This window comes from Rhinatrema bivittatum, chromosome 3 (genome assembly GCF_901001135.1).
Source record: "Rhinatrema bivittatum chromosome 3, aRhiBiv1.1, whole genome shotgun sequence".
NCBI lineage: Eukaryota > Metazoa > Chordata > Amphibia > Gymnophiona > Rhinatrematidae > Rhinatrema > Rhinatrema bivittatum.
Window position 1 is genome coordinate 14,857,961 of NC_042617.1, and position 22,070 is coordinate 14,880,030.

The 22,070-nt window shown below is 45.8% G+C and overlaps 1 protein-coding gene and 1 long non-coding RNA gene across 2 annotated transcripts in view; one reads left to right on the forward strand and one right to left on the reverse strand.

Annotated features, from left to right (window-relative positions):
• Positions 1-22,070, forward strand: part of DNAH8 (dynein axonemal heavy chain 8) — a 1,926,251-nt gene that overhangs the window by 759,065 nt on the left and 1,145,116 nt on the right.
• LOC115086702 lies at positions 11,703-12,363 on the reverse strand. Its single transcript, XR_003855309.1, has 3 exons — positions 12,270-12,363; positions 12,040-12,128; positions 11,703-11,729 (listed from the first exon to the last, which is right to left on the reverse strand). It is a non-coding gene; the product is annotated as an uncharacterized LOC115086702 (long non-coding RNA).

Consider the following 22,070-nt stretch of genomic DNA (forward strand, 5'->3'; position numbering starts at 1 on the left):
TCAATTTTTTTGCACACTTTCTATGCATTGCAGGTATTTGTGTGCAACTAAACATAAGTGTGCATGTTGGTGTAAATATACAAGTATGATTAGAGTAGTGGTGCTTGCCGCTGTTGAGAACAATGGTTATTGTACTGTGTTTTAATTAGTCGTATGATGTTTGTATTTTAATGTGATGTGTTTTATGTTTTATTTTATGGATGTTATTTGTAGAACCACCTAGACGTAATGATATTGCGGTCTACAATTTTATTTTATTTTTTTAAATTCTTTATTTATGCAGTTTTAATATGATTTACAGAATAAATCCAATTTTCAATAACATTAGGAAAATTGAAAACAAAGTTCGAATAAAGAAATTAAATATTTACCACACAATTCCTTCATCAACTTCCCCCCCATTTATCGTATTTAAACGGTAATATAGGAGATCCAAGTTTACAGGAGCATTTACTTCAAGGAACATTAATAAACCAAAATATTGGGAGGAATGCTGCTTCTATACTTCATGCACGAGACTAGGTTACACTCCCCACATTCTTATGGCTATCTATTAATGATCGAAGATGGTCCGGTTCATAAAATATATAACGATTATTATTCAAAGTTAGCACACACTTGCAAGGATATCTAACAGTTACTTTAGCACCTATCGCCCTTGCCTCCTGGCACATTTCCAGCATCTTTTTTCTTCGGATTTGCGTTGTCTTAGTAATGTCTGGAAAAATCCAGACCTTTTGCCCGTAGAATAGTTTCTCCCTATTTCGAAAGAATGATTTTAAAATCATATCTCTATCTATCAAGAATACAAAGGAAACAAAAACTGTTCCACGCGACTCAACTTGCTCCTCCGCTGACGATTCAAGAAATGCAGTTAAATTACTGCCAAGATTCAGGGGTGAATTGTCCAGATTTGTTTTTTTCAGATAATAGATATTTGCCAATGTTGGTATCAATTCAGGAGTAATTTGCAAAATTTCTGTCAGATATTTCTTAAATAAATCTCTCAATGGAGTCATTCTTAATTGTGGAAAGTTCAAAATCCTTAGATTCAACTTTCTTTGCATGTTTTCCAAATTCTCAGGTTTCCTAAAATTCTCCAAATCTGATTTCACCAAATTTGTTTGTACTTCTTGCATCACTTTAGTTTTATCTTCCAACTCTTGTATTTTTACATCATGCCTTGCAACCATAGGCTCAATTTTTTCAATACTTCCCTGATTTTTCATCAGGGTCTGAGTTAATGCTGAGATCGCTTTCTCAAGCATTACCAACGCACTCCAGACCGTTTCTAATGTTATTTCTAAAGGTTTAACCAATTTTAGAATGTGGCTTGTGCCTACCTCAATTCCTCGACAAACCTCTGAAATTTTCTCAATTTCGTTGGTCGAGTCCCCATCCCCCGTCGGATTGAAACCGGAAGCGCTCTATTCTCTGTTCACTCGTCTCTCACTCCTGCTCGGGGAGTTTAGCTGTTCCTTCACAGCAGCAGCGCTAGCCTCAGTTACACTCGCGGCAAACTCTCCTCTCGCCGCCTCGGTGGCCATGCCCTTTTCCAGCAGGAGCTGAAGGGGAGCCCAGCCCGGGTCCTGGATGTTGCTGCGGGTCGGGGGGGAGGGCGTCTCGGGCGCTCCAGGACTCAGCGAAGCTTGTATGTCCTGGGGTGAGTCTGCATGCTCCTCGCTCGGCACCCCCGCGGACCCTCCTGGAGTTGAAGTGGCAGTCGGGACAAAGAAGCCCTCAATCGTCGGTTGGGAGGGAGCCATCGCCACCGGCACTGAGGAGTCCTGGCGAATCCGACCCTTCCTCTTGGTGTGAGGCATGAATTTTCGTGGCAGGTATGCTAGTTCAGAGAGCCTCTCTGTTGCGACCTCTCCCTTAGGCCGCCATCTTGGATCTGTGTCCGGTCTACAATTTTATAACTAAATATATTTTATAAGATGCTTGCACCTGATACATGTAGGTTATAAAATAATGTAGTAGATTTCCACGCAGCCATATACACGCATATATGGGACAATGCAGAGTTATTTTAAAGTTTTTTTTCTATGTATTGGGCCAGATTTTTTGCAAAAATGTTTACATTTTCTTTATTCTCCCAGGACAAGCAGGATGTGGGTGACATCATCGGATGGAGCCCTATCATGGAACACTTTTCTCAAAGTTTCTAGAACTTTGACTGGCATACTGAGCATGCCCAGCATGCCACCAACCCTGCATCCCGAAATATAATTGGGGAATAACTAGTATACAATATGTTGAAAATCAATAACTAGCTATGTATTAGTTGCCGAGAGTAAACTTAATTATCGCACTTAAAAACTTGAAACTTTATTTTTTATTATTTCTTCCCAAGACCTATGGACTTTGACATCCTTTTAACTTCCACAAGCACAAGTTTCTTCTAACCACTTAATCTAGCACTAACCATGTTACCGTGTTGGTTTTATGTTTACTTAACTTTATGCTTTCTTAGGCCTTTCTTTCCAGCTGCTTAAGCTTCCAAGTTTTTACCATCCCTGTTGAATGTAACTTTGATTCTTCTGTTTATTCACTTATTTAAATATGTATTTTCTGTTACAATCCCCTTGTTCGATGTAAACCGACCTGATATGGTATTTAACCATGAAGGTCGGTATAGAAAAATAGTAAATAAATAAATAAATTATAACAGAAAATTGTTCTATATTTTATTATATTTTTTATGGTGGAGAAAAGATCTCAGTATTGGCGGGATATCCGAAACCGGAAACCTCTTAGGAGCCAATTGTTTCAGTCACCGGTCTTATATTCTCTCATTTTTATTTTAATAAATAGGAAACTTTAAACCTGTGCACTTATCTGGCGCTTGTATCCAGAATTTCTTAAATTGCTGCGCTTCCGTGCCTCAGGATGATATGGTCTGTTTGACCGCCGCCAACTTGGCCGACGTTTCGCAATGGAAAACGCTGCTTCAGGGCTGGCTAATCTTAACGAGTCTCTCCTTCAACCGGTGTTGGGCTCAATCACTCAATCAGGGCTCAATCAGACCATATCATCCTGAGGCACGGAAGCGCAGCAATTTAAGAAATTCTGGATACAAGCGCCAGATAAGTGCACGGGTTTAAAGTTTCCTATTTAATGTCGGGATTATCAAAGAATGTTGGCAACAGATAATTGATCTGCTTAAATTTAAGCAGTGGCAGTGCGGTTAAAAAAGAATTATATACCGCAAGCATCACACTTTATAAAGATTGCGACAGTGTGGTTAACAAGAATTACTTACCGCAAGTGCTATCCATCTGGGAGAAGTTTGAAATATTAACACATTTTTGATACCATGATGGGACTTCCCAAGTAGGGCTATCAGATAAGATTTTAATATTGATGTCGTGGAGAAAACCATTGAAAAAGTCACGTGATTACCACAAGAATCAATAGCTGATGGTCAATATTAATGACAATTAAGAAGAAGGATATTTTTGTCAAAATTTTGAAGACAATTGGTGAGATTTACAACAAGAAGTATATTCTCTTCAATAATAGATAACAATCAACCAATACTAAATCACAATAACATTACATTAATAATAATAAAAAAATCTATTAATATAGTTATTTTGGACAATTTTTATTAAAATAAAAATGAGAGAATATAAGACCGGTGACTGAAACAATTGGCTCCTAAGAGGTTTCCAGTTTCGGAAATCCCGCCAATACTGAGGTCTTTTATCCACCATAAAAAATATAATAAAATATAGAACAATTTTCTGTTATAATAAAAAATAAAGTTTCAAGTTTTTAAGTGCGATAATTAAGTTTACTCTCGGCAACTAATACATAGCTAGTTATTGATTACCAACCCTGCATCCACCAGGGGTCTCCCTTCAGTCTCTTTTTTCTGTGCAGCAGTAGCCTCGCGGTTTTTAGGAGCTCTGTGAAAATTCCTCACAAGTATTTTCCTCACGGAAACTTTCTTTACAATTTCAAACTTTTTCCCAATCCCAGGGTCCCCCATTGACCACCGACCTCTGTCAGTAAGTTTTACCTCGTCCTTTGCGGTTGGTTCCCCGCGGTGCTTTCATCGGCCACCGACTGCACGGCCACCGACCGCGTACCGCCCTTCTTTTTTGAAAAATGGCGACCGGGTTTCAAAAATGCCCCGAGTGCCTGAGGACAATGTCCATTACGGACCCTCATGCCGTTTGTATCTTGTGCTTGGGGCCCACTCACGACTTCCAACGGTGCACTAGCTGTCCCCATATGATGCCAAAAGGCCTCAGGGCCCACTTGGATAAGATGGAACACCTATTCAAGCGTGTGTCTCCGTCTACTCCAGCCAAGAGAACGCCAGGTCGAAAGCCTTCCACTTCATCAATTCCATCGCCATCGATGTCTCAGCACCATCGAGACACCAGTGACCATCCTTCACCGGCTTCTTCACGTTCGAAGGCATAGCAGAGTTGCTTACTTGTAAAAGGTGTTCTCACAGGACAGCAGGATGTTAGTCCTCACACATGGGTGACATCATCAGGATGGAGCCCAATTACGGAACACTTTTGTCAAAGTTCCAAGAACTTTGACTGGCACCTACTAGGCATTAGAGATATGAATCGTGTGATCGATCGTCATAACGATCGATTTCGGCTGGGGGGGGAGGGAATCGGATCGTCGCAGTTTTGTTTTTTTAAATATCGTGTAAATCGTAAATCGGGGAGGGCGGGAAAACCGGCATACTAAAACAACCCTAAAACCCACCCCGACCCTTTAAAATAAATCCCCCACCCTCCCGAACCCCCCCCAAAATGTCTTAAATTACCTGGGGTCCAGTGGGGGGTCCCGGTGTGATCTTCCACTCTCAGGCACACTAAAACAACCCTAAAACCCACCCCGACCCTTTAAAATAAATCCCCCACCCTCCCGAACCCCCCCCAAAATGTCTTAAATTACCTGGGGTCCAGTGGGGGGGTCCCGGTGTGATCTTCCACTCTCAGGCACACTAAAACAACCCTAAAACCCACCCCGACCCTTTAAAATAAATCCCCCACCCTCCCGAACCCCCCCAAAATGTCTTAAATTACCTGGGGTCCAGTGGGGGGGTCCCGGTGTGATGTTCCACTCTTGGGTCACGGGTGCGTTGATAGAAATGGCGCCGGCACTACCTTTGCCCTGTCATATGACAGGGCAAAGGTAGCGCCGGCGCCATTTTGGTTCCTGTCCCCCGACGTCACGAGCGTAGGAGATCGCTCCCGGACCCCCGCTGGACCCCCAGGGACTTTTGGCCAGCTTGGGGGGGCCTCCTGACCCCCACAAGACTTGCCAAAAGTCCAGCGGGGGTCCGGGAACGACCTCCTGCACTCGAATCGTGTTGCCGTATTGCAAAATGGCCATATGGCCGGCGCCATTTTGCAAAATGGCGCCGGCCATAAGGCAACACGATTCGAGTGCAGGAGGTCATTCCCGGACCTCCGCTAGACTTTTGGCAAGTCTTGTGGGGGTCAGGAGGCCCCCCCAAGCTGGCCAAAAGTCCCTGGGGGTCCAGCGGGGGTCTGGGAGCGATCTCCTACGCTCATGACGTCGGGGGACAGGAACCAAAATGGCGCCGGCACTACCTTTGCCCTGTCATATGACAGGGCAAAGGTAGCGCCGGCGCCATTTCTATCAACGCACCCGTGGCCCGACAGTGGAAGATCACACCGGGACCCCCCCACTGGACCCCAGGTAATTTAAGGATTAGAAGCCAAGATGTCAAGAAATGTGGATCCTTTATTGGAGACTTAAAATCTTAAAAACACCAATAAAGGATCCACATTTCTTGACATCTTGGCTTCTAATCCTTTTTTTGTTGCCCCAACGGCTTTGTTAGATAGCCTTCCTTGTTGCTTTCTCAACCCCAGGTAATTTAAGACATTTTGGGGGAGTTCGGGAGGGTGGGGGATTTATTTTAAAGGGTCAGGGTGGGTTTTAGGGTTGTTTTAGTGTGCCGGTTTTCCCGCCCTCCCCCTTCCCCCGATTTACGATTTTTGACGATAAATCGGGGGAATTCCTATTATATATCGCCTCTAACGATTTTTGACGATTTAAAATATATCGGACGATATTTTAAATCGTCAAAAAACGATTCACATCACTACTAGGCATGCCCAGCATGGCACTAACCCTGTATCCAGCAAGCTCTCCCTTCAGTCTCGTATATAGAAAGAAGTACATGCGAAAAATAAAATAAATCGCAAGCAAACCCAACTCCGTGAGGTGGCGGGCGGGTTTCATGAGGACTAACATCCTGCTGTCCTGTGAGAACACCTGTTACAGGTAAGCAACTCTGCTTTCTCACAGGACAAGCAGGATGGTAGTCCTTACAATTGGGTGAGTAGCAAGCTGAGGATGCCCGAGCAATGCACCAAATGCACCCAAAGATGTACAACAGGCACAACAATAGGGGTGGATTTGGGCAGGAGGGTATCCTGAAAACCCTGAATGGGTCGCTGGTAGGATGTTGGGTAGTTAAGCTGAGAATAAGTTGCGTAGTACAAACTGGCCAAAAATGGAATCTTGCCTGCCAGCCTTATCTAAGCAATAATAGGCTGCGAAGGTATGGAGAGAGCTCCAGGTCGCAGCCTTACAAATATCAATAAGTGGCACCGAATGAAGGTGTGCCACTGAGATTGCCACGGATCTAACAGAGTGTGCTTTTACACGGTCTTCTAGCGGAATGCCTGCTTGCTGGTAGCTAAAGCAGATACAGTCCGCCAACCAGGAGGAAATGGTCTGTTTTCCCACTGGATTTCCCAATTTGATGTTATCGAAAGAAACAAATAATTGAGTGGACTTCCTGTTGGCTGATGTGTGCTCTAGATAAAAGGCTAGGGCATCTTTGCAGTCCAGGGAATGTAGAGCCTGTTCTCCTGGGTTTGAATGGAGCCTTGGAAAGAAAGTAGGTAAGATGATGATTGATTAAGATGAAATTCCAACACTACCTTTGGTAAAAACATAGGTTGTGTACGGAGTATCACTCTGTCATGTATAATTTTGGTGTAAGGCGGGCAGGTGATTAATGCCTGTAACTCACTAACTCTGTGAGCGGATGTGATAGTGAGAAGAAAAATCACTTTCCAAGTGAGACAGCGGAGATCGCAGGAGTGGAGAGGCTCAAATGGAGGTTTCATGAGCCGTCCTAAGACCACATTAAGGTCCCAAGCAGGGGCCGGAGGGCGCAATGGATGTTTCAGGTGGAGCAAACCTCTCATGAAGCATGTGACTAAGGGTTGTGTCGAAATAGAGACATCTCCCATGCCATTGTGGAAAGCGCCTATCGCACTGACATGCACCCTTATAGAGGAAGTTTTGAGGCCTGACTCGGACAGGTGCCAGAGATAGTCCAAAAACTTTGAGGTGGAACAAATGAAGGGGGTCTATGGACATGGACGTGCACCAGACCATAAACCTTTTGCACTTAGAATGATAAGACAGTCTCGTGGAAAGCTTTTGTGAAGCTACCAGGACTCGGGATACCGACTCTGAAAGGTTAAGGGGTTGAAGTATTAACCTTTCAACATTCAGGCCATCAGATACAGGGCCTGGAGGTTGGGGTGGCGTAGGCACCCGTTGTTCTGAGTTATCAGAAGTGGATCCTTCCCTAGAGGGATGCGCCGGCGAGTCCCGGAGGATCGAGAACCAGACTTGGCGTGGCCAGTGAGGGGCTATTAGGATCATTAAACCCTTGTCCCTTCCTAACTTCACAAGAGTCTTCGATATGAGTGGAAGTGGAGGGTACGCATAGAGGAGACTGCTGGACCACGAGAGGGCAAAGGCGTCCCTCGGCTGTGAGTGGCGGCTGCGAGTGAGTGAGCAGACGATCTCTACTTTGCAGTTGTGAATGGACGCAAAGGGATCTATTTGTGGATAACCCCAACGTTGGAAGATTGTGTCCGCTACCATGAGGTTGAGAGACCATTCGTGTGGATGAAAGATCCGACTCAACCTGTCTTTCAGAACATTGTCCACGCCTGCCAAGTAGGTTGTTCTGAGGTACATCAAGTGGGAAAGAGCCCATGCCCATATCTGTGCAGCTTCCTGACACAGAAGGTAGGAGCCCGTTCCCCCTTGCTTATCGATGTACCACATCGCTACCTGGTTGTCTGTTTGAATCAGGATGGTCTTGTTTGAGAGGCAAACCTGAAAGACTGAGGGCATATCTGACTGCTCGAAGTTCCAGGAAATTTATCTGATGTTTGGCTTCCTCTGGAGACCAGGTACCCTGAGTCTGTAGGTCGTCGACATGAGCACCCCAACCTAGATTGGAGACGTCTGGTATTAGGATAATTTAAGGTTCTAGAACTTGAAAGGGAAGGCCTTGAAGGAGATTGGAGAGTTAAATCCACCAGACCAGCGACAGGTAGAGCTGCTTAGTAATGTGGAAAATGCTGGACATTGGATGATAAGTCTGAGTCCACTGGGACTTCAGAGTCCACTGCATGACTCTCATGGTGAGGCGTGTCATTAGAGTGACATGAACAGAGGATGCCATGTGACACAGCAAATGAGGAAATGATGAGCTGTCATGTAATCTCAATTCTGGAGGCAATGTGCGAGGGATATGAGAGTACGAGCTCGATCCTGAGGGAGGAATGCTTTTGCCTGCATAGTGTTCAGGTTGGCTCCTATGAAGGATAGGGTTTGAGAAGGAACTAGGCTGGACTTGGGGTAGTTGATCGGAAACCCGAGAGACAGCAACATATGGATAGTTAGACGTAAGTAGGCTAGTGCATCCCTTTGAGTTGGAGCCCTTATCAACCAACCTTATCAACCAATCGTCGAGATAAGGGTAGACATGGACGCCTTGACATCTCAGGTAGGCCGCGACCACTACGAGGCACTTGGTAAAGACTCGAGGTGCGGATGATAGGCCGAATGGCAGTACCCAGTACTGAAAGTGCCGGGGGCCGACCAGGAATTGAAGGAATTTGCGGTGAAACGGAGTGATCGAGATGTGTGTATATGCGTCCTGAAGATCTAGAGAGCAAAGCCAATCTCCTCTTTGTAGAAGAGGAAGTAGAGAGCCCAACTTTTCCTTCTGCAGATATTTGTTTAAGGCACGCAGGTCCAGTATTGGACGAATGCCCCCTGACTTTTTTGGGAAGAGGATATTCCTGGAATAAAACCCCTGCCCCTGCTGGGAGAGGGGCACGTGTTTTACTGCCTGGGATTTCAGGAGGGTTGAAACCTCCTCCTCCAGAAGAGAGGAGTGATCAGAAGATCCCCATGTCGGCCGAGGTGGGGAGTCTGCTGGTACAGACAGGAAGTTGAGGTGGTAACCTTGAGTCAGTACAGCAAGTATCCACTGATCTGAAGTGATCGTGTGCCATATGTTGGTGAAGTGGCACAACCGATCACCGGGTACAGACGGTAGAGAAGGTTGGCTTATGCTGTCCAGCGAGGAGTCAAAATCCAGCAGCTGGGCCCGATGGAGGGGCTGGCTGAGTCTTCTGAGGATGGGATGGTCTGGTCTGGCCTGACCTTTCTGGTAAGGTCTGGAGGGGCGACTTCGAGTAGCAGGAGGATAATATCTCCGTGGCTTGAAGGATGGCCACTTAGAGTCTCTTTGGAATGTCCTTTTAGAGGTGAAAGGGAAATCAGAAGTCATGGACGAAAGCTGGCATAGCGTCTCATGGTTGTCTTTGAGCTGTGCTACAGTCTCCCGGATTTTGTCCCCGAAGAGATTGTCTCCAGCGCAGGGCAGGTCAGCCAATCTGTCCTGTACCTCTGGTCTTAAGTCAGAGGTCAACTCCCCTATGAGGAAAGACTAAAGAGGTTAGGACTTTTCAGCTTGGAGAAGAGACGACTGAGGGGGGATATGATAGAGGTGTTTAAAATCATGAGAGGTCTAGAACGGGTAGATGTGAATCGGTTATTTACTCTTTCGGATAGTAGAAAGACTAGGGGGCACTCCATGAAGTTAGCATGGGGCACATTTAAAACTATTTATTTATTTATTTAGCACTTTTATATACCAATTTTCCAGTAACAGAATTACTAATCAATTCGGTTTACATTCTAAACAATAACAATGACAAGTTGATGTCTTACAATAAACAGGTAGTTAGAACTTGGATACAGATATATGGGGTTAATAACATAACGTAAAAGTTACGGAGCCTAGTGTAGGCTGGAGAACAGATGTTCGGCATAAGGCTAGGTTTTTGATTTTAGACTGCTTAAAGATAAGTAAATGACATGCGAGTTCTCTAGGGGGTTATCAATGAAAGGATCATTGGAAGGGAATTCAGCTGACTGAAGTTATGAGAATGCTTGGTTGAATAACCAAGTCTTGAGTCTTTTTTTAAATATAACTGGGCATTGCACTAATCTGAGGTCTGACGGGAGAGAGTTCCAGAGTTTGGGATCGGCCGTGGAAAATGCTCTTTTACTTAATGCTGTCTTTATCGGTGGGATCTGAAGGTTGTTTCTGTAAGCTTGTCTCACTGGTCTGGTAGAGGTGTGGGGTTGAAGAGGGTTTGAGCTCGAGTGGGGCAAGTTCTTTTTTAATCGGAGAAAGTTCTTTTTTACTCAACGCACAATTAAACTCTGGAATTTGTTGCCAGAGGATGTGGTTAGTGCAGTTAGTATAGCTGTGTTTAAAAAAGGATTGGATAAGTTCTTGGAGGAGAAGTCCATTACCTGCTATTAAGTTCACTTAGAGAATAGCCACTGCCATTAGCAATGGTTACATGGAATAGACTTAGTTTTTGGGTACTTGCCAGGTTCTTATGGCCTGGATTGGCCACTGTTGGAAAACAGGATGCTGGGCTTGATGGACCCTTGGTCTGACCCAGTATGGCATTTTCTTATGTTCTTATGTTCTTATGACTTCAGCCAGGCCCATCTTCGTGCACTAATTCCCGCTGCGGACACCCTAGAGTCAGTGTCAAAAATATCTTAGGCAGCGCGGACCTTGTGCTTGCCAGCATCTAGATCCTTTTGAGCCAGGGCATTAAGTTGATCCTGAAGCTGGTCGGGTAAAGATTCAGAGAAATCCTGGATCTTCTTGAATAGGTCTCTGTTATTCTGGGTCATGTATAACTGATAGGAGGCAATGCGAAAAATAAGCATTGATCCATGGAAAACACAATGGCCAAATGCATTGAGGGACCTCTGTTCTTTCCCTGGAGGAATGGAAGAATAAGGCTTAGAACGTCGTGCTTTTTTCTGGGCTGACTCCACAACCACAGAATGGTGATCCAGCAGTGGGATTTGGAAACCAGAGGCTGTCTGTACCAGATAGGTATAATCACACAAGGGTCAACACAAAAATAGAACCTCTTCACCACAGTACTACACAACATACATAAGAAGAGGAATACAATAAATTGCATCAATGTTTTATTTGCATTTTATAAACCTATCTAACATTAAAAACTATCTAACACACTCATACTATACTCATGCACTCACATTTAAAAACAAACATCTTCAAGAAACATGAAAATCAGAAATATTATCAAATAATTCACTTGTAATATAAAGTGCAAATGCTCACATCATATTTTAAACATTATACAATAAATCAACCAACGAAGTCAGTCCTCAACGTATCCAACAAAGATCTTCGTTTCGCCAAGCTTATCTTAATGGCTTCATCAGGGATAGGACTGGTTTGAATGAATAACAGCTATCATCTCAAAATGTTAATGAGTGACACAACTGTAGAGCTTCGAAACTTCAATTTCTTAACAAATTTTCCAACATGCGATCTACAAACCAAATCACATCATTTATCACATATCCCAAAAAAGGACTCAATAATATTCAACAATGAAATAAAGCATAAATTCACCACCTAATTAATTTGATTCATTTTAACGGAAGGACCGAAATATAAATGCACTACTCACACATTAGAATAATTGCCACAAGTTTGTATAATACATTTATACTGACCTAAAGACAGAAAAAAGACAGAAAAAAGACAGAAAAAAGACAGGAAAAAACCGCAACAGCGCAAAAGTGAATCCCCACTGTCTTATACACAATAATACAATGGGTAAACTAAAGAATACCCACCAAACTTCAAAATGTGTTCGATACGAGGTACCTTCAAGGAAGATTCAAAAATCATTCATCTCTCAACTCACTCTAAAGTTCAACCCGTTCTAATATACAAAAATAAAAAAATAATAAAAGGAAAAATCAAGTCGTGAAACAATTATCCTAATGAATCTCAACATTAATTCCATGTTAAAGTAAAAAGCAGGTAAAGAGCAAGTGGAAAAAATCAGGTAAAAAAATCATACCTCTAACGGGGACACTTCCACGTAACACTTAAATTTAATGTGTCACCATTCATAAGCCTCTTAGACATTATAACACTAAAGAAAAATAAGAAAAAAGGAAATGACAATGAGAAAGTGGACTGCCGTTCAACAATGCACAGCAACGCGTTCTCTTAACTGACACCTACCCGGAAATGACGTATGTTCCATGTTTGAAATAGAGTGGGGAACACTAGTGTGTTCTTCCTTTATATCAATACACTCATCCTAATTTAAAGGGGCCCACAACATCACCAAAACGCACTCCACTCAACCGGTCCGTTAAGACCGTGAGGGCTCGTAGTTTTCCATTTGAAAATAAAACTTTGTTCGGCACGTAACAACGCAGCAGATAAATCTCCACCATTTTTTAACGACACTTGTTTAATAACAAAAAATTTAATGTCTTCCCAAGAATGTTCAGCTTCCCGCCAGTGGTCAACCAAAGGAGCATGTTCCCTTAGGACCTTAATACGGCTACGGTGTTCAATAATGCGCGTTCGTACCGATCTGCAAGTTTGTCCCACATACATTAAGCCACAAGGGCATTGAATAATGTATACTACCCCACTACTATCACATGAAAATAACCCGGGTAAAGTGTATCTATAATCAGTGTTGGGAGGAAAAAAACTTTTGCAATGAATCACATGCTGACAAACGGAACAGGATCCACAAGAGACCTGGCCTTGCAGCCGATTATTTTCAATAGTCTTAATGGTGGAACCCTTTAATCTGTCACGCAATGATTGTCGCTTCTTAATGGCAAAGACAGGGGGTTGATCAAAAATATGTAATGGAGATAAAATATACCAATGCCTCAGAATAGAATTTTTGATTGCAGAGGTTTTAATGGAATAAGGAACAGTACATATAACCCTGGAGGGCCCATCTTTATTACTCGGAAGAAAAAGATTCTCACGATTGGCATACAAGGCACGTTTGTATGCCTTCTTTATGCAGGAATCAGAATAACCCCTCGCCCGAAAACGTTCCCATAATTTTGAAGATTGAATTTTAAAATCCATTGTCGAGCTGCATAGCCTCCTATAACGTAAGAACTGACCCACCGGGATGTTATTTTTTAACCGTTTAGGATGAAAACTGTCATAGTGTAACAGGGTATTTTTATCGGTCTTTTTTCTGTCTTTTTTCTGTCTTTTTTCTGTCTTTTTTCTGTCTTTAGGTCAGTATAAATGTATTATACAAACTTGTGGCAATTATTCTAATGTGTGAGTAGTGCATTTATATTTCGGTCCTTCCGTTAAAATGAATCAAATTAATTAGGTGGTGAATTTATGCTTTATTTCATTGTTGAATATTATTGAGTCCTTTTTTGGGATATGTGATAAATGATGTGATTTGGTTTGTAGATCGCATGTTGGAAAATTTGTTAAGAAATTGAAGTTTCGAAGCTCTACAGTTGTGTCACTCATTAACATTTTGAGATGATAGCTGTTATTCATTCAAACCAGTCCTATCCCTGATGAAGCCATTAAGATAAGCTTGGCGAAACGAAGATCTTTGTTGGATACGTTGAGGACTGACTTCGTTGGTTGATTTATTGTATAATGTTTAAAATATGATGTGAGCATTTGCACTTTATATTACAAGTGAATTATTTGATAATATTTCTGATTTTCATGTTTCTTGAAGATGTTTGTTTTTAAATGTGAGTGCATGAGTATAGTATGAGTGTGTTAGATAGTTTTTAATGTTAGATAGGTTTATAAAATGCAAATAAAACATTGATGTACCAGATAGGTGGCATCTGTTTTATGATTTACAGTGGTACAGAGCCTGGATACTCCCAATTCCTCTTCAGCAAGTGCAGGAGAACTTCATGAACAGGTATGGACATGATCTCCTTGGGTGCATCTACGAATTGGAGCACTTCCAGCATTTTGTGTCTGGAGTCCTCTTCTGTCTGAAGCTGGAATGTTATGGCTTCAGACATTTCCATTATAAAATTAATAAGGGACAGGTCCTCGGAGGGGGGAACGTCTTCTTTCCTCAGGGAGAGTCGGCTCTGAAGGTAGATCATCCGTATCCTGGGAAGAATCATCGGTCCAAGGATCGTAAGGTTGATCACCGGCTCCCATAGGATGTCCAGAGGGGAGTAATGGTGCTATTTCTGAAGGATCAGGCCTAGGCACCGACAGCATCGGAGGTGGCACCGATGGCATCGATGATGGCACTAATTGAGGACAATGCGGTATCGATGGCAAAATAGGCACCGATGGAACCGGTGACATCGACGGGCGAATTGGTGGCAAGATCCCAGATGGTCGGGGATAGGTTCCGGCATCGGTGTTTCCTCATCTTCCAATGACAAAGGTATCGGCGTGGAAGGCAGTGGACATACCAATATCCTCGGTTCCACCGGTGGAAGGGCACCGATCAGCGCATCTAGTCTGCCAAGTAGCAGTGCGAGCGCAGTGGGTATCAGGTCGGTGACTGGGGCTGGCATCGGTGTCGACGCAGATGGAGGTTGGAAGCCCTGCAGTGCCTTACCGATGGCCTCTTGGATCATCCGATCCAATTCCTCGCAGACGCCTGGGGCATGCAACCCTAGCTCCGGAGTAGGAGGCAATACTGGCGTAGCCAGAGGGTCCACCGGTGAAAGTGGAGTCGCGGCTCCCGGCACCAATGAAGGTGGGGAACACCTCGGTGACCCAGTTGCAGAGGAGGATGGAGCCTTCTCTGGATGGGATTTCTTTGTCGGTGGCCGAGGGCTTGCCTAGATCAGTGGACTGAGCTTTCAAATGATGGTGTTGATGCTTTTCACGATGTTCTCCTCGGTCCTTCTCCGGAGCCAATAAGAAAGAAGTCGACACCTTCGGAATAGTCAGTGCTAGTCGGGCAGCACCGGTGTCCCGCTGCTGGCGAGAGGTCGGTGGCACCGGCTCAGACAATGTCGAAGCGGTCGATGGAGTTGGAGGCTTTGCCTGAAAAAGAAACTCCATCTTAATCAATCAATAGTTTTACCTACTTTCTTTCCAAGGCCCCATTCAAACTCAGGAGAAAGGGCTCTTCATTCCCTAGACTGCAAACATGCCTTGGCATTTTATTTAGGCCGCATGTCAGCCCACAGGAAATCCACCCAATTATTTGTTTCCTTTGATACCATCAAATTGGGAAATCCAGTGGAAAACAGACCCTTTCCTCCTGGCTGGCGGACTGTATCTCATTTTGCTACCAGCAAGCAGGCATTCTGCTACAAGACTGTGTGAAAGCACACTCTGTAAGGGCCGTTGCAACTTCAGTGGCACACCTTCATTCGGTTCCAATTCTTGATATTTGTCAAGCTGAGACCTGGAGCTCTCTCCATACCTTTGCAGCCCATTATTGCTTAGACAAGGCTGGCAGACAAGATTCAATTTTTTGCCAATCTTTGCTTGATACCCAACTTCCTACCAGAGACCCGTTTTGGGTTTTCAGGATAACCTTTTACCCAAATCCACCCCTGTTGTTGTGCCTGTTGCACATCTTTGGGTGCATTTGGTGCATTGCTCAGGCATCCTCAGCTCACTACTCACCCATGTGTGAGGATTATCATCCTGCTTGTCCTCACGAAACTTGCCCGCCACCCTGCGGAGTTGGGTTCACTTGCGATTTGTTATTTTATTTTTCACACGTACTTTTACTATACACAAGACTGAAGGGGGACCCCTGCTGGTTGCAGGGTTGGTTCCTTGCTGGGCATGCCCAGTAGGTGCCAGTCAAAGTTCTAGAAACTTTGACAAAAGTGTTCCATGATTGGGCTCCATCCTGTGATGTCACCCATGTGTGAGGACTAACATCCTGCTGTCCTATGAGAACAGCTGTTACAGGTAAGCAACTCTGCTTTTTGGGTGATAAACTTATTAGACATCACATTTTATGAACTAAGCCCATTTGAACACTGATAGGCATAAGTATTTACATAATATAGGCAATGTGATTTTTACGACAAGATTAAGCTCTCAGAGCTTGTTGTATTCATATTCATGGGATAAAACTGACTTCTATAGCTCAGTATAAATGAAAAATATCATTGAATGGAATTCATAAGAAGGAAAGCTCTTGGTTTGCAAGTGACTCCTCTGTAAAACAATGCTGAGAAACTCTGCATAAATATTGTCTATGCAAGCTATGGAATTCAGATTTTAAGCTGAAATTGTATAGGAAGCAGATATCATATTGTTACTAAGGGCTTCTTACATGTGTAATGCCTCAGTACACTGGCCCCTTCAGCTTGCAGAGAAATATATAGGTTAATCTCTTTTGTATGGATTTTCATTTCTAGAGTTTAGGAAGATACTAGAAGTTTCACTACTATGCAGCAAAATATGAATTCTGACTTCACAATATAGTCGTTTGACCTCTATTTCAGCAGAAATACAGAGAGGATGAACTTTGGCCAGAATAACAATACATGACTAAACTATCTGGTCTGCCAGCACAGCTGTTTAATAAGGCTTCTCTGAAGGAATATCAATTTCTCTTCATAAACAAAACTGACCTAAGACAATACATGTCAGGTGTGTGTTTGTGTGTGTAAGAACAGATCTAAAACCTGTTGAAGAGTTCATTTCTGCCTAGAAAACAGTCTTATCAGAGAGTTCAGCTCTGTCACGCGGTCAGTTCCCTGTTCAGATGTCACGTGGCCGATCAAGCGCCGTTGATCACGCGTTCCAGAGGGAGGCAAGAAAGAGGGGATCCTGCAGTTTTAAGTAAAGAAGATACCCCATCTCAAGCTTCTATTTGGCTATGTATGAGCTCCTGAAAATGCATATCTTTTGTAAGGGAAGTGGACCCTTGAGCTGCGACAAGGTTGGTACTTCCGCCAGGAGAGGGCTCTTGGTGGCTTTTATCGGCAGGAGGCGATGCAGGCGCAGGTAGCCCTACAGGAGCTTCACCGCCCTCGTTCCCCACAGGTTCAGCCCTTGGGTACCGGGGCCGGCAGAACTTAGGTAGGGACCTCTCAAGGAGTGAGTCCTGAGGAGGAGGCAGAGGCGGCATTGGACTGGCTGGAGCCAAGGCAGACGGAGAACAGGCAGAGTCAGGAACAGGCCAGAGGTCAGGGCAGGCAGCAGGCAGGGTGAAGATGAAGGAACATGTTGGAGGTCTGGGCAGGCGGAGGTCACTCAGAGTCAGATTACCAGGCAGAGGTCAGGCAGGCGGAAGACAGTTTGTCAGGGCAAGGAGCAGGAAGGCAGGCATGGAAGGCGAGGAGCAGGCAGGGATGCTGGAACAGGAATCACACTGGAACATACTCTCACGGAGCAGGACCTGTTGCTGAGGCGAGGTAGATGTGGCAAGACTGGGTTTAAGTACCCAAGGTGTCTGATGTCATTACCGCGCGCCGCATGGACATTTTCCGCCACTGGGCCTTTAAGTCTGCTGGTGTGAAGCGTGCACGTGCCTAGGGAGTTGGGCTTGGAGCGGCGTGTTGGCGGCATGGGATCGCCACGAGAGCAAGCTGCGACCTCATCCGGGGAGAGGCAACAGAGGTCAGTGCGGGTCTCCCGGTGGTGAGGGGACCCGGCCTCTACGAGCGAGCACCCTAACAGTACCCCCTCCTTTATGCCCCATTTTAGAAGGTCCAGGCTTCTTTGGATGACTGCCGTGGAACTGCCGGAGTAGTGTCTTGTTGAGGATGTTGAAGGCGCGTTCCCATGTATTTTTGTCGGGTCCGAACCCCTCCCAGGCGATTAAATATTCCCACCTTCCACATTGATGTCTGACTTCTAGGACCTCCTTGACTTGGTAGATCCGATCCTCCTCTGCCAAGATGTCCTGTGGTTCAGGAGTCTTGCGCTGCAGCCAGGATAATACGAGAGGTTTCAAGAGGGATACATGGACTGCATTGTGAATCCTCAGGGAGGATGGAAGTTTCAAGCGGTATGTGATGAAGGCGATTCTCTCAGGGATGACGAAGGGCCCAATGTATCGGGGGGCTAGACACATCGAAGGCACCCGAAGGTGGATGTGGCGAGAACTGAGCCACACTCGGCCTCCAGGATTAAAGGGGGGTGCCGAGCGTCTATGTTTGTTGGCCTGCTGTGCTGCCCAACGGAGATTGTTCTGAGTGTTAGGCCAGAGGGATAACAGTTGTTCGGCAGTGAGCTGAGCTGAGGGCGAGGGCACAGATAGAGGTGTGGGACGTGGTGGCGTGGGTTGTCTGCCGTAGACCAACTTGAATGGTGAGATGCCGGTAGTGGAGTTGGTGTGGGAGTTATGGGAGAACTCTGCCCACGGGAGAAGGATGGACCAATCATCTTGACTGGCGTTCACGAAGGGGCAGAGGAAGGTTTTTAGGGTTCAATTGACCCGTTCAGTCTGGCCATTGCCCTGTGGGTGGTATGCAGTGGTGAAGGCGAGCTAGATACTGAATTTTTTACATAATGACCTCCAGATGTTAGCTGTGAATTGGACCCCGCAATCTGAGGCAGTGTGTTGCGGGAGTCCATGGAGGCAAAAGATGTGATGGGTGAATAGTCGGGCCAGTTCGAGGGCCATTGGAAGCTTCAGAAGAGGTGTGAAGTGGACCATCTTTGAGAACTTGTCTACAACATCCTAGATGACATGATTGCCCGCTGACGAGGGTAGATCCACTATGAAGTCGGTCGAAAGATGAGTCCATGGTTCCTTAGGTATAGGTTGTAGAAGGCCTTAGGGGTGTCCGGTCAAGGGTTTGTGCTGGGCACATGTCTGGCTGGAGTCAACGTAACTCCTGACGTCTTGGTCATCCGTGGCCACCAATAGTACCGCTGCAATAGGTCCAGAGTGCGTACCCTTCCAGGGTGCCCGGCGATGAGAGTGTTGTGGGCCCAGGCCAAAACCCTTTGCTTGAGATGGAGAGGAACCATGGTCTTCCTGGGTGGGTTTGTCTGAGTGGCAGCCAGGCAAACCTTTGCCAGGTCCAAAATGTACTATGGCACTGCAGGAATGTCCTCGGGCTTGAATGCTTGAGAGAGGGCATCTGCTTATATGTTCTTTGAAGCTGGTCGGTAATGCAGAGTGAAGTCAAATCGATTAAAGAATAGTGACCACCGGGCTTGACAGGGGTTCAAATGTTGAACTTGGCCGAGGTATTCCAAATTCTTGTGGTCCATCCAATCCAAGATGGTATGTTGGGTTCCCTCAAGCCACTGGCGCCATTCTTCAAGCGCCATCTTGATGGCAAGGAGCTCTTTGTCCCCGATACTATAGTTCCTTTCGGCTGGGGAGAACCTTCATGAAAAGTACGAGCATGGTAGTAGGGCCCCCTTATCAGAGTACTGGCTTAACAACGCTCCCTTGGCAGTATTGGAGGCGTCAACTTCCACCACGAAGGGGCTAGAAGGGTCTGGGTGTCAAAGACTTGTATTTTGTAGGAAGGCTTCCTTCAGGGCCCTGAAGGCCTCGACTGTCTCAGGTGGCCAATGTTTAGGGTCAACTCCCTTCTTGGTGACTGCGATATGGGGTGCCATTAGTTTGGCGTACTGGGGAATGAAGCTTCGATAGAAGTTGGCAAACCCCAAGAACCGCTGCAACGCCCATAGTCCGGATGGTTGTGGCCAGCTCTGGATGCTGGTAGTCTTCTCGGGGTCCATATGGAAGCTGGTGGTTGAAACGATGAAGCCCAAGAAGAGCAAGGATTGTTGTTCAAAGAGGCATTTTTTCAACTTGGTGTATAGCTTAGGATCCCTTAGCTGCTGGAGCATGCGTCTTATCACTCGGCGATGGGATGGCAGATCTGGAGAGTAAATTTAATACGTCGTCCAGGTATATGATGACTCTGGAGTGGAGCATGTCCCAGAAAACCTCGTTCATAAGATGTTGGAAGACCGCAGGGGCATTGCATAACGCAAATGGCATCTCCAGGTATTCATAGTGACCATTCCGAGTGTTAAAAGCAGTCTTCCATTCGTCGCCCAATCTTATTCGTATGAGGTTGTAAGCCTCTCGGAGGTCCAATTTTGTGAATACCAGGGCCCCCTGAAGATGATCCAGTAGTCCTGGGATGAGGGGTAATGGGTAGCGGTCTCTCCTGGTAATGGCGTTGAGTCCGCGGTAGTCTATACAGGGCGGTAAAGACCATCCTTTTTAGCCACAAAGAAGCCGTTGCCAGCTGGCGAGGTAGATGAGTGAATGAAGCCCCCAGTCAAGGTTTTCCTATATGTATTTCGACTTGGTCTGAGTTTCAGGCAGCGAGAGCGGGTATACAAGACCACGAGGTGGAGTGGTGCCAGGAAGGAAATCGATGGCGCAGTCGAATAGGCATTGTTCAGGTAGTGTCTCCGTCCTCTCTTTGGAAAAGACGTCTGCGAACTCCGCCTACTGAGGAGGCAAGGTGAGTGGAGTGGTGCCCAGGGGGACTGCGGGCCACGAGATCTTCTGGATGCAGGTGGTGTGGATTCGGGACCTCCAAGAGGCGATCTGCAAGTTGTCCCAGTTGATTCGAGGGGAATGTGTCTGGAGCCAGGGCAAGCCCAATACCACTAGGTGGTTAGCTTTCTCCAGCAGAAAGAAGGAGATCTGTTCCATGTGGAGGACGCCCGTGCACAGCTTCAGAGGGGCGGTCACGTGGGTGATCCTTCCCGGTAGAGGATCCCCCAGATGGAAAAGATCACCAGTGGAGGCATCTGAGGTAATGTGGGAAAGCCCAGTTGATGGGCCAGGTCCATGAGAATGAAGTTTCCCCTGGCTCCGGAATCTATCAGAGCCTGGGTCGGGAAAGCCCTCTTATAATGAAGGATGATCATGGGTTTGGAGTACTGGGGAGTAGGAGTGGTGTAGCCCAGGATCAACTCCCCACTAACGCCTAGGCTTTGGAGTTTCCTGGTCTCTCGGGGAATTGTAGCAGCATGAACCCCTTGCCAGCGCAGTATAGACACAGTGCAAGAGAGTGCTTTCGCAGATTTTCCTTGGGCATGAGTCGTCTGCGGCCAAGCTGCATTGGTTCCTCTCCGCGGTTCTGACCTGGGTCAGTAGCTGGTGGTGGCAGCGTCCGGGGCCGGGAAAAGTTTGGTGCTAGGGGCACGATCCTCCGAGGAGGTCTAGTTTCATGGAGGTTTTGTTGAATCTGGCGGTCAATATGCCCAGAGAGATCGATGATGACCTCCAAGTCGTCGGGGAGGTCTCGGGCGGCCAGTTCATCCTTTATCTTGGGAGCCAGTCCCTCCAAGAAGATGCTCCTTAAGCTGTCTTCTCACCACTCTAGTTCTGAGGCTAGGGTGCAGAATTCTACCGCATACTCTGCCAATAGCCGCGGTCCCTGGCGAAGGTGGTGAAGGTCGGAGGCTGCCGTGCTCTGTCACCTGGGCTCATCGAAGACTTGTTTGAAGGTCTGTACAAACTGTAGAAGGTCTTGGAGGAGTGAGTCTCCGCATTCCCACTGAAGGGAGGCCCAGGCCAGAGCCTTCCCATCTAGCAGGGATAGGATGAAGGTGGTCTTAATACCATCACTAGAAAACTGGGACGGCTGCAGGGAAAAATGCATAAAGCAATGATTTAAAAATCCCTGACACTGCCACAAGTCCCCTGCATAGCGCGGGGGAGCAGGTAAGTGGAGGATGATCGAGGGCATAGGCGGCATTGCTGGAACAGGAGGCTGAACGTTGGTGCAGGGACAGCATCCAGTCAGTTTACCAGCCACTCCACTGAGATAGCAGCATATCCAGACATTGTTGTTTATTTATTTATTTTAAGTCTTTTCTATACTGTCGTTTGGTGGTGACCGTCACAACGGTTTACATTAAGGCACATAACAGTAATGATACTACCATTTATCCGTTTACATAGGTGCCATAAGGA